This window comes from Alligator mississippiensis, chromosome 1, assembly GCF_030867095.1.
Source record: "Alligator mississippiensis isolate rAllMis1 chromosome 1, rAllMis1, whole genome shotgun sequence".
Classification (NCBI taxonomy): Eukaryota; Metazoa; Chordata; order Crocodylia; family Alligatoridae; genus Alligator; species Alligator mississippiensis.
Window position 1 is genome coordinate 72,080,556 of NC_081824.1, and position 12,218 is coordinate 72,092,773.

The window sequence follows — 12,218 nt, forward strand, 5'->3', positions numbered from 1 at the left end:
TGCAGCAGGGATCACCCCTCTGCCTGGCAGGGACCAGTGAGTACGGTGCTGAGCTTTTTTTTTGTTTGTTTGTTTTCCATCCCCCTGCCTGGCTGGGGCCAGGCAGACAGCCATTGAAGGGGCTGGGACAGCAGATGGGGATGAGGCCTGTTTGATTCGTGGTGGCCAAATCTCCAAATCAGATTCAGCTGAATCGATTCAGGACAGCGGTTCGAATCACTGAATCGAATCACTGCCCCTCGAATTGGCCGAATCTGAATCCAAAGCAAATACTAGCGGCTTCCCATTGGCCTACTGAACAGATAGACCTAAAAAAATGGGGTTGAGTTTTTCAAAGTTAGTTTGAGAAGAATTTAAAAGAGAGTTGGGTGAATGAGTCTTCTAATCAGCTTTGAAAAAAATCTCAATTTAAAAGTTCTGATATCCACAGAACAGGAAAGACAGAGGCAATAGCTTTGCCTCTGCCCTCCTCTCACTGCCTTACCAGCATGAAGAGGGGATAGTTGCAAAGGGGAGGAGATAGTGCAGTCCCCATGTCTACTTAACCCTGAACTGGGAACCACCTACTCATTCAGTGTGCAAAGTCATCACAGAGTGATCCACTGTGGTCTTTCCCTGTTTGACCAGATATAGTCAAGAAAAATGAAATAACTGAAATTTTTGGTGATCAGAATCATCTGTCAGGTAGCTGAGAGTGAGAAAGAGCTACAACCCAAAGTTTAGCATCTTAACTCCAGGATTCCAGCAGCCCTCAGCTACCAATTCACCTGGCAGCAAAGGCAGCAAAACTAGTGGACTTTTTCACTGTGTTCCACCAGCTACTGCCACTGCTCTGCCAGCCTAAAGAAGGATTCTCTAGCAAAGGGAAGGAGAAAGTTTAGTCCTCATGTCTTCTTGGAATGAGAACCATAATCCTAAAACAAAGACAGACATGAGGAAGATTACTGAATTGAGCAGAGTTAGCACAACAGCCTGATGACACATCCTATCACAGCTGTTACTGCTGCCTTCCTGTATTCAAGTTTTTCTGTAGTACTGTCATGGGCCAGGAAGAACAAGGGAGCCTACACCAAGGGACTACTTTGATCTTCATCCGATTGCAAAATTCTGAGGTGCCAGTATAGTGTGTTGCCAGAGTATCCAACACACACTCTCTGAGTAGAGCATCTGTACCTAATGTCAGAGACTGCTACAAACTTCATGAGAACAGAAAAATTAAAAAACTGTGAACAAAATCTTGGCACTGTTATAAGAACGAGCAATAGAACTTGAATAAAATTGTTGTTCTCTCCAGTACAGATAGGAAGATGGATGCATTTTCCTTGCAGGAGATGGAACTGCATTGTAGTCCTGTTGGTAATATGCTGTCTTCCTCCTTCAGCATCATTATATATTAATTAAATTAAAGCACTTGGAATAATACTCAGCGTATTTGAACCAGTGACCCAAAAATGCATCCTATTACTAATCCTTTTAGCCATCCAGTTCACGTATGTCACTTTAGGAAGAAATTTCACACTAGAAACTTAAGAAAAAGTACCTTTCAGAAGACATATTACCATGCTGCTGCTGTTTACCATTTATATAGAAGTAGCAACTTGAGGCCTCAATCAAGTCAGGGCTTACTGTCCTAGGCACTATACAATGAAGAATAATTGACAGGTCTTGCTCAAAAGAGCTTACAATCTAAAAAGACAAGTGTTTTCACACTGAAACCAATAGACCAGTCAGGGGGCTCCCAATTTGAGGCAGTTACAATGGAGAGGGAAGAGAATAAAACTCAGCTGGCTCCAGGACAAAAACATCCAATAGGAGAACAAGAAAGCTTGAAAGATGAAGGAGATTGTATAGATTCAAACAAACTCTGCTCTTCTGTGCTTGGCAGGCCTGTCATGGCACAGAAAGGTACTTTTCAGAGGCATTAACACTTAATAAGTAGACTACTGGATTAATTACAAAACTGGGTTATGTTAAAGTTGAAACAACAGAAATAAACTTCTAGCTAAGGCTACCACAGTGCCCATGACCCACACAGTGTAGCTAGATAACATTTATCAACTAGAATTTTAAGCTTTCTGAGGGTCAAACATGCAGTAATACTTCAAAACAGTAACGCCTAATTGAAGATGTCAGCTACAACTTAGCATGTTGTTTTTTGTTTCAGTCTTGAATTACTTAGTGCCCAACAACCTCTCAGATAATCTGGTTTAAAGTCACAAAAATGAATGAGGCAACTTGAAAATAAAGACATTGCTAGATTAGCAGCCAGTGCAGTATCTTGGAGACAAGGTAACGTGAACTAAATGTTTTATGTAGTGCAAACTCTGTGTTAATCATCAGATGACAAGAACAGATTAACAAACAACAGCAGGTTTCTCCAAAGATGACATGCATGTATGAAGGACTATATTAACAAACCTTGATGATATTTTAGAGAAAAAACAAGTATCATAAATATTGCAGATCCTTATGATCCTTCTCCTGCCCGATCTGCTGCTTTGTTTCCTGCCCCATCTGTCACTGCACTGCCTGTCCCTGCCCCAATCTGCCACGTGCCACACAGAGGTTGTCCATACTACTTATGGCACCTGTGCTGCAGGTTGGCCAGCCCTGCTGTAAGGGATGCTAAATAACAGAAAGAAAAAGAACACAGACACTCCCGCTCTGAGGTACGTTACTTGGGCCTATGAACGTTGATCTGGTCACCTAGAAGTTACCTCTGTGTATCATCCCTAAGGCTGGTGTGGGTGTGGAGGACACACAATATCCCACAGTCCTCTGTTCTCCCTCCCTCCAAGGGAATAGGCTGGAGGGAGGGAGAGCACTGGACCTGTGATAAGTCTGCCCAAAGGCAAGCTGTCAGGGAGCCCTGTGCAGACCTTGCTATGAAAAATTCCACCCCCCATCCAGCCAACCGACTGACTCACTTCCCCCTGTGGGGGAATGGTCCCTCTCTCCTGGCAATCAATTTATTGGCTTCCTCCTGTGGGAGAATGGCCCATCCCTTCTGCCAATCAGCACCCTGACAATGTCCCTTCCTCACCCCCGCTGCTCCAGGCTGACCTGGAGCAGTGTGGCCTGAGGCAGGCTGATGTGCTGCCATAGCAAAATACCCCCATCTTTCCTCACACCACTCTGTCTGCCCAGAGGAGTGCAAGGAACAGTGGCTATTCTGCAGTAGTAATCTGGGGGTTCCCACATGGGAGAATTTCCCCTCCATCAATCAGCTGATCATTGGGATGGAGACAGGGCACTCTCCCAAGGCTGGAGCCCTTCTGGGGCTGTATGTGGCAGCTGCTGCTTTTCAGGACCAGTATAGTGTATTGCCAGTATACTGGCCAATTGCCATTTGACAGTCTGCCTCCTTCCAAGCAGGGAAAGGCAGGCTGTCAAATAACCGGCTCTTTTAGGGGCAGGGTGGCCCAGGAAGCAGCTCTTCAGTTACCTCTGGCTGGAAAGTCTGCCTGGACTTCCAGGATGCTGGAATGCATGTAGACTCCTACTCCCAGGCTGTTTTTCTACCAGTAATAATTTCTGTAGCTGTATGTAAAGAAAAAAGGGGGGAAAGAAGCACGAATGGTGCATTTTCAAACTATAGTTTTTCCCATCACATGGCACAGCTCGTAATAAGTTGGAGTAGTCATCAGAATGCTCTAACTTGGGGCCTTGTAACATGCAACACTTAGGATGAGTTAACCAGAGGTGCTAAGTACTTGGGGGACCAAGGGCTTTGGCCCCACTTGGGAAGAGGGCTGTTACCTGAAATGTATAAAACTTTCCACATGCTCATCATTTTAGCCCTCCCTTCCACCGAAAATAAAAGTTGGCATCTGTTGTGTTAACTGCACTTAAAATGCTAGAAACCAAGTGTTCAAGGAGTAAAATGCATGCTAAGTGGCATCGCAGCATAACAAAGTTAGGACCTTTCCAGTGTGAAGTAACTCCAGATCGTGTTACCTACCGCATGTTGAGCTAATGTCTGACAGATCCACAGAGGTAATATGATCAGGAGACTGGTGCAGTAAGGGGGCTGGGACTGACAAACAGCGGTCTGTCAATCCTAGCCCCACCCCCCAGAACATAACTGTAGAGGCAGTCCTTGACTACGACATTCAAGTTACGACAAATGGCACTAACGACATTTATAAATTGACACCCAGTTTCAACTTTCTGATGTCAGTTTTGACTATGATGCTCGATCTGATGCAAGGCCATGCCAGCAAACAAGTTCGCTGCACCATCCATCTCCCTGCACTGATCCACCATGCAAAAGCCCCGCAAGAAGTCCAGCAAAGTCACCTCAAAGAGGTCCTTCCTAATCAATATGATTGCTATTTACAATATAAATACATTAATGTAGCTATATTCCTCGTCTACAATTGATTGAGTACAAAATTCTGGGTTATTTTTGGTGAAAATAGGGTATCAGGCCTTGGTTCAGGAACCAATCCCCCATTTATAACATTGTTCCTTTGGGAAAATTGGTCCCAAGTTACAACTTTTGGACTTGGGACACGGTGTTCAGGAACCAATTGTGCCATAAGACTGAGGACCACCTATACACCAGTATTCAACAGCTCCAGCACTTAGAATCATAGAAAGTTAGGGTTGGAAGGGGCCTCATTTAGTCCAACCCCCTGCTCAAAGCAGGACCATCCCCAACTAGATCATCCCAGCCAAAGCTAGCTGTTCCCATGTTTTACTACCCTCCTAGTGAGAAAAAGTCTTCCCAATATCTAACCTAAACTTCTCTTGCTGCAATTTGAGACCATTGCTCCTTGTTCTGTCACCTGCCATCACTGAGAACAGTCTAGCTCCATCCTCTTTAACCCTCCCCCCTTCAGGTAGTTGAAGGCTACTATTAAATACCCTCTCAGTCTCCTCTTCTCTAGACTAAGTAAGCCCAGTTCCCTCAGAAGTCACACCCCACTCTGGCTGCAGCAGCTGCTGCCTCCCACACATAGTAGCTGGGGCTTCGGTGCTACTAGCTGGCTGCAGCTGGGTCCTGCCAGGAGGGAGCAGGCAGAATGCAGCCACTGGGTCCCATAGCCCTGGCAGCTGGGAGCCCCCTCCGACAGGGCTGGGGGGAGCAGGGGGCTGCAGATCAGGATTAAGGGGTCCTGGCAGGGAGTGGGGGTCAGGAGTGAGGACTGGCAGAGCCAGGGGGCTGCAGGTCAGAAGTGAAGGACATCAGTAGGAACAAGAGGGTGTTCGGGTTGGGAGTGGAGGGCAAATACAATAAAAAACTAATGTCAGTTAGGAGGGCCCTCAGGAAGAAAAACGTTGAGAACCCCGATCTAGAGTAGTGTGTGAAGTGTTGGCCTCCATATTTTAAGAAGGATGTGGAGAAGTTAGAGAGGGTCCAGCAGGTGGCAAAAATGATAAAGGGCTTGGAAGGAAAGTTATATGAGAAGAGGTTGAATAACAAGCATGTTCAGTTTGTAGAAAGGGGAGTTAAGAAGGGACATGATAGCAGTCTTCAAATACCTGAAGAGCTGCCATAAAGAAGAAAGAAAACACCTTTTCTCTCTTGCTGCAGAGAATAGGACATGGACCAATGGCTTGAAGTTGCAGTAAAGTAAGTTTAGAAAAAAAAAATCTTCACTGGTAGAATAGTGAGGCAATGGAATCGACTGCCTAGGAAGCTGTGAACTCTCCATCACTGGAGGCATTCAAAAAGAGGCTCGACAGCCACTGGCCAGGGATGATCTAGGCATAGCTATGCCCGTCTTCTTTTACAGCTATTCCCAATGCTTCTGGGCTTTGCTGATTGCTGCATGGGGCCAGAAGGAAATTCCTCATATGCCCCCTGCCCTGCTACATGTAAATCCAGAGGTTCTTGGCTACAGGGTCTTACCCCTCCACCCAGGGTCAGACTGATCACAGTATTTGGGGTCAGGAAGGAGTTTTATTCCATGGTCAGACTGGTATGGACTATGGGGTGTTTTGCCTTCCTCTGTTAGGAAGGTAGGTTGGGGGTGAGGGGGAGGCTCTTCTTGGGATCTCTTGAGTGCATATTAACAACCCCTGTAGCAGCAGGACATTGGCCACTGTGGCAGGTTAGGGTGTTATGTCTTGCATTTTGTGTCAGGGTTGACTGTGTAGTTTTGCTAACAGGTTAAAAAATTGATTTGTATATAATGGTTTGGATAGGGATGATCCTGCCTTAGGCAGTGGGTCAGACTTAGACTCTAAGCCCCTCCCAGTCCTACTTCGCTAAGATTTTATGAATATAAACAACTAAGACAATTATTATAATCAAATCTGATGCTTCAGGGCTTCAGCTGATCTCCTCTGAGGTCAGAAAGAACTTGTTTCTCCTAATGCTGCCCCCCAACCCGCATTCCTGTGAAGCATCAGAGATTGGCCAAAGTTGTAGACCATAACTGAGTGGGTTATATTCCAAGTGGTTTCACCTTGCTCCTATAATTAGGAACCCGCTGAATTTTTATCTCTCTCACCCCCACACACTCCCATATCAGATTGATAGGAACTTCTGTGGCTACAGCATGGAGTATGGTTCACCTGCTTAAATCTTCTGAACAGTAGCATAACAAGGGATGGGCAATTGGGGCACCAGCCTCAGACATCTACTCAGAGGGTGTGCAAGAAAGGAAGACACTGCCCCTGCCACAGTCAGCCTGGTCCCTGCTGCTGCTCACGGCACAAACCCTGGTTGTTAATCTGCTACCTACAGGCATATCTTAATTAACTTCACGCTATTGTGAGGTCTGAGGCACTGGTGACATGTTCGTGGCATACAGTTTAGTTTTCTGAAAGCCAAACTATTTGGCCTTAGTAAAATCTTTGGTCTTGATACAGACTATTTTAGGCAAAACAATGGCCTGCAATGTAAAGGATATACAGACTAGACATCCTCATGGTCCATTCTGGCCTTAATTTCTATGGGTATATTATTGGAAGCATTCAAAGCTTCTAATTTAAATCAATATAAAGTATTTAATGAGATCTTAACACAGTCTTTTATTGGCCCAGGAAACCTGAACTTTCAGAAAAGCTAAGATCTTAGAAATTAAAGGTGAAGTTTATTTCTGAGCAGAGAGCCAGTATAAGTTTGAGATGCTATGAAGTTCAGTAGGACCGATGTGGTTGATAGGCCTTGGGCTGACTGTCAGCTTGGGGATGAATTTCCTATGAACAGACAAAACAATTTGGCAGCCACAGGGCTTCCTACAGAATTGATCACTTTAACTTCAAAATACTGCATTGATAAATTAGATTTGTTTAGTGTCCCTGGTGGGCTTCTTGGAGTTTTTTGAGCTTTATTCTTGCCAAGCTCTATATGGATTACAGCCAAATGTATGGTGGGGCATACTACAAATTGCAGCATACTTTAAAACTGATCAGATGCTGGTTTAGTCTAATCTCTGACAAGTAATTCTACAGCCAACCTTTCTTAAATGTTTTATCTCTAGTTCTCACTTGCTACCTCCTAAATTCTGTTATTGGTCTTGTCACAGAGAAACCCAACTATCTTGGCTGGTCATTTGATGGAGGTGTGACCATTGATGTAGCTAGGGATTATGTCCTAGTGGCAGCTTCCAAAAACCACCATCTTGAATAGAAACTGGTTGGGAGCAAGTGTGGAGTTGGAATACAAAACCAAAGTGTTCACAAAAGCTATACACAACAACAACAACAACATGAAAAATAAGTTATGGTAAGTTGGTATGTGATGACAAGAGAAATATGAGAGCATTGGAGGGGGGAAAATATGGGACACTTCACTTGCTAGCACATGCATATATTCAAATCTATTCCGCCCAAGGATAGCTTCTATAATAAAATTTTGAATTAAATAGACTTTTTACTATTTAGCACAATCCCCAGCTATCCCAAATGGAAAAGTAATAAATAGCTACAACTGTCAGAAAATCTTAAAAACATCCTTGCAAATGCATCAAGATACTCAAGACAGGTTTTTTAAACTCCTGCCAAGAAAGGCTATTTAAATAAATTCAGGTGACATACGTCACTTGAATTTATGGTCCTCTTCCATTTCTCACTTCCTCTGGAAAAAAAAAATCATTTCAAAATGCATATAAAGCTTAACAACAGATTCTACAAAACTTTCAACTATGAACAATTTTATAAGGTCTTCATAGTGAAAATAGCAATGGCCAATATTCCAATGAATGTAGTCACCAGTTCTTTTACCACAACATAGCAGAAAAGCTGCTTACCAAATACAGCATAATGAAGATGATTCCAAAGAAAAAAAGAAAATGAAGACACAACTGCAAGACAAATGAGAAAACCACAAGGGGTGGGGGGAAATCAGCCACAAAATCTAAGAAGTCACTATGCAGAAGCTGTATGTAAAATTGTACATGTTCAGGTTAGCAAATCCTAGATATCATTTGTGGCAAGGGCTAATCATTGGTGGAAATATTACATTTGTCCAAAGTAGATGAAAGGTTACACAGCTCTCTTTTTAAACCAATAAACATTTTTATTAAAGATACTGTTAAAAGCACAGACAGACTAGAGGTTAAACTGATTTCACAAAATTTCTTTTTTTGGACAAAGTTACTGCTGGTTAGAAGCTCCCAAGGTTTGATGTAACATTTCCAAATTGCTACAGCAGAAGACCAGAATCATCTTAGAAAAAGAAGTGTCCATGTATGGGCTATTATTGACAAGTAGTTTTGACTGACCACTTTTAATATGACAAACTAAAACTAGGGATCTACTGAACTCGAGGAGGTGGCCAGCCAGTTTTGCAGGCAGATTGTTTGGCTAGTCACAATTTTTGCAGGCTTACGATGGTGGGGCCCCCCCCATGCCTCTGATTGCCTGAGGGGCCCCAGTGGCTCCGCTCCTCCCCAGATTGCCAGATGGCCCAAAACTACAGCTTAATTACCCTGATTGAACCCAGGGAAGCCATTAATCCATGTGTTACTACGTGTGAATTAATGGCTACCTTCCCCAGGGTAATTAAGCTGCAGTTTCAGATCACCCTCACGCAAGTGGCTACACCAGACTCTACAGAGCCCTGGCCTGGTTCCTTGCCAGCAGTGGGTGCATATGTACCTTGGAGCCGATGGTGGAAAAGGAGCTGGAGCTGTGCTGCCCTCAGCTCCTTCTCTGCCATTAGCTACAAGGCACACGTGCACCCACCACCAGCAAGGAGTGAGCCAGAGCTCCATGAAACCCAATGTAGCCACTTTCAGCCTCCTGGCTGCCTGCCACAGGTGTCCTGGGCCTGGGCAAACCTCTGTCAGAGGCTGCTGGGCCTGGGCTGCTTGCAGCAGGTAGTGGGGAGCCTGCAAGCAGCTGCCTGCTGTAGCCAGCCTGGGCCCAGGCAAGCCCCTACCGCCAGCCATGGAGCCCAGGCTGCTTGCGGCCTTCCTGCCTCCTGCTGTGAGCAATCTTTCCCCTTCCCTCCCCTCTCCCAATATTGCAGGGCTTCCCTCTGCTTGCTAATAAGGATTTTTTTTTTTGTTTTTGTTTGTTTGTTTGTTTTTTATCAAGCCCACCATTTTTCACGGGAAACACTTGATTTTGTGTTTTCTGAGAAAAATCACAGTCATACTTTCAGTAGGTCCCTAATTATAACAAACTACCCTTGTGTACATTTCTTTTCTGGGATGCATTTGGCAACCATACATTATAATAATAAACTTAAGAAACGCAATCTATTTAATCAATCTAAGAAATGTTAACAGGTGACCTGCTTAAGATCTATAACATACATGAGGAAGAGATTTTGGCAGCAAAGTTGTCTTTAATTTACCAGAAAAGCCATGAACCAGATGATGAACAGGTGAAGTTAGATCAACTGGACTCAAAATAAGATGCATTAGAAAAAACAAGGAAAGATACTTAATTATGGGAAAAATATAGCTATGGACACAATGTATTCTCTCCATTAATTGAAATCTTTAGATCAAAATGTGATACCTTCTGAAAGGTGCATTATTGCTCAATGGATATTATGAGCTTGATTCAGAATTACTGGGTAAGGTTCTATTGGTTGTTTAAAGGAGGTTGGGCTACATTATCATAATAGTCTGTTTTAGCCTTAAAATTGAGAAACTTACTCAGATACTGAGGACTATCTTCCTCCCTCCTCAGTCATTCCTATCACTTTGAGAAACACATTTACCATCATACTGCTGACCTTTTACCTCAGACTGAATGCTGTTTTGACCAGTCCAAATATGGAAGCATTTCCATCTCTTCAGGAACTCCTAAAATATGAATCAAGGACTTCTCTTACCTCAGTCTCCAATTTCAGCTTCCACCTTATGCCCCCACCCCTCTTTTCTGATTGTGCTTTTAAGAAACTTGCAAAACTTCAGACAAATTAAACCCTGTAATGCTCTATTTTGATTAATCAAAGCCAAACAATGTCCGAGCCTATCTCAATAAAAAGTACTGCTTCTCTATTACTGGTCAGAGAAAATAAAACCAACACAGTGAGCCAGGGAACACAGACTGCTGGAGTGGTCTGCTTGGCCATGTTCTGCGACTACAGCTTTCCAGCAACTGACATACAAGTATTAAGAGATGGAAGCCCTACTTTTTTATCTTTTGTTATTCGTTTCTCCCTTCTTTGCGTACATTCATCTAACAAAGGGGGTGAGGGGGGGTAGAAGATTTTAATGGAATCCCAAAGCTGAAGCGTATCTCCCCCAAGGTTACTTCAAGAACATGCACTGAAATATTATCACATGCTGCTCCAACTGGGTGTGACCAAGGCCTAGCCAGACAGATTTGTACTGAAGTGGGTAGTCCTAAAATATTCTAAGTGTCCACAGTTGGGTCTCTAAACTCTGACTCACTTAATGACTTGTGCTTTGAGACCTTCCAGAACAGCTTGGGGAGGTCAGAAAATTTGACTGCTTGCAGCAACATCTAGGCACAAATCCCACAACAAACTAAACAGTGATCAACCCTAATCCATCTCAGACAGCAGCTCTGTCTAGCCATCATGAACATGTTATGAACATACTCAGGGCAGTCCCTGAATCTACTGGGCTCCTTCTCAGACTCCAAAAAGAGATTCAGTGCAACAATAGAAGGACAAAAGGAACTGTGCAAGGCACCTTCTTTTGTCCTACACAACAAAAAATTTGTTTGACTTCAAAAAATATTAGCAAGGAGAGAGGAAAGGATATAATCGAGTCATGGAAAACACTGACAACAGACAAAACCATTGTCACAACAGTTCAGCTGTTTAGCAGATCAGCAACAATTGCAGGAAGTATAAGGGAGCAATCAAAGGAGATGGTTAAGAAATAGTAGAGGCTGCTGTTCTACTTTAGCTGGGGTAAATATGCACAAACAGCTGCTAAGTAATTTAACTTTCACACTTTTGAAGTTATGACAGTTCTCATCAATGTCACCATTTTTCTTTGAGACCAGTTGACTGATTTTGGTCAAATCATTGTTGTTCTATTGATCAGCTTCTTGTCCATAAAATGCAGAAAATACAGTGAATATTTTTAAGGGGTCAGTCTTATGAAACAGCCTCTATTTTTTGTCAGCCACTGAAGACACACAAGGCTCCAATAATTAACCTCTGTAAAATACTTTGAGCTTCTTAAAGAAAGGCAAAAGAGGGAGAAAGTATGACCCCATTACTTGAACATGGTAATTCTAAAACAAAATAAAAAAATTCACTGTAGTGGATAGATAGCATTAGGTATTATGATGGTTTTGTGCTCCATCAAGTCCTCTGTGTATATTATAGATAACCTTTAAATATTTACACTTCTACTTCTGTGATGCTAATATCATTACTGAAGCAGAGTGAACAATGCTGTAGCAGTTCAGTTTAATATAATGGATCACAGTTGGCTGTGTATGTTTTACAAGTTCAACACAGAACAGATGCAGTTGATGTGAGTGTAACCCATTACAAAATAAACAGAAGAATTCAGAAAAGCAAAGCAAAAGCTATTGCATGGAACAATTAATTAAAATTCAAAAAGCATCATGAACGTTCACATGAAAAAGGTGAAAAGTGAAGTTAATTGAGCTCTTGAACATTTCTTTTAAGTAGCTCACAAGCTATTAAATACATAACCACCTTTTAAAACATGCAAGCTTCTTTGTTTTGGCTCGTGGAATGTATATGTTTCTTTATTTTGGCACGTGGAAGAAATGAGGTAAGAGTGACTGATGAAGTCTCTCAGCAACTTCAAATTCTTGACCACTGTTGATAGCACTGCAAACCGCAACATCTGTGA

At 42.9% G+C, this 12,218-nt stretch overlaps 1 protein-coding gene across 1 annotated transcript in view; it reads right to left on the reverse strand.

The window, feature by feature from the left end:
• ME1 (malic enzyme 1) overlaps positions 1-12,218 on the reverse strand; it is a 309,039-nt gene that overhangs the window by 31,434 nt on the left and 265,387 nt on the right. The gene's annotated exons all lie outside the window — the stretch shown is intronic.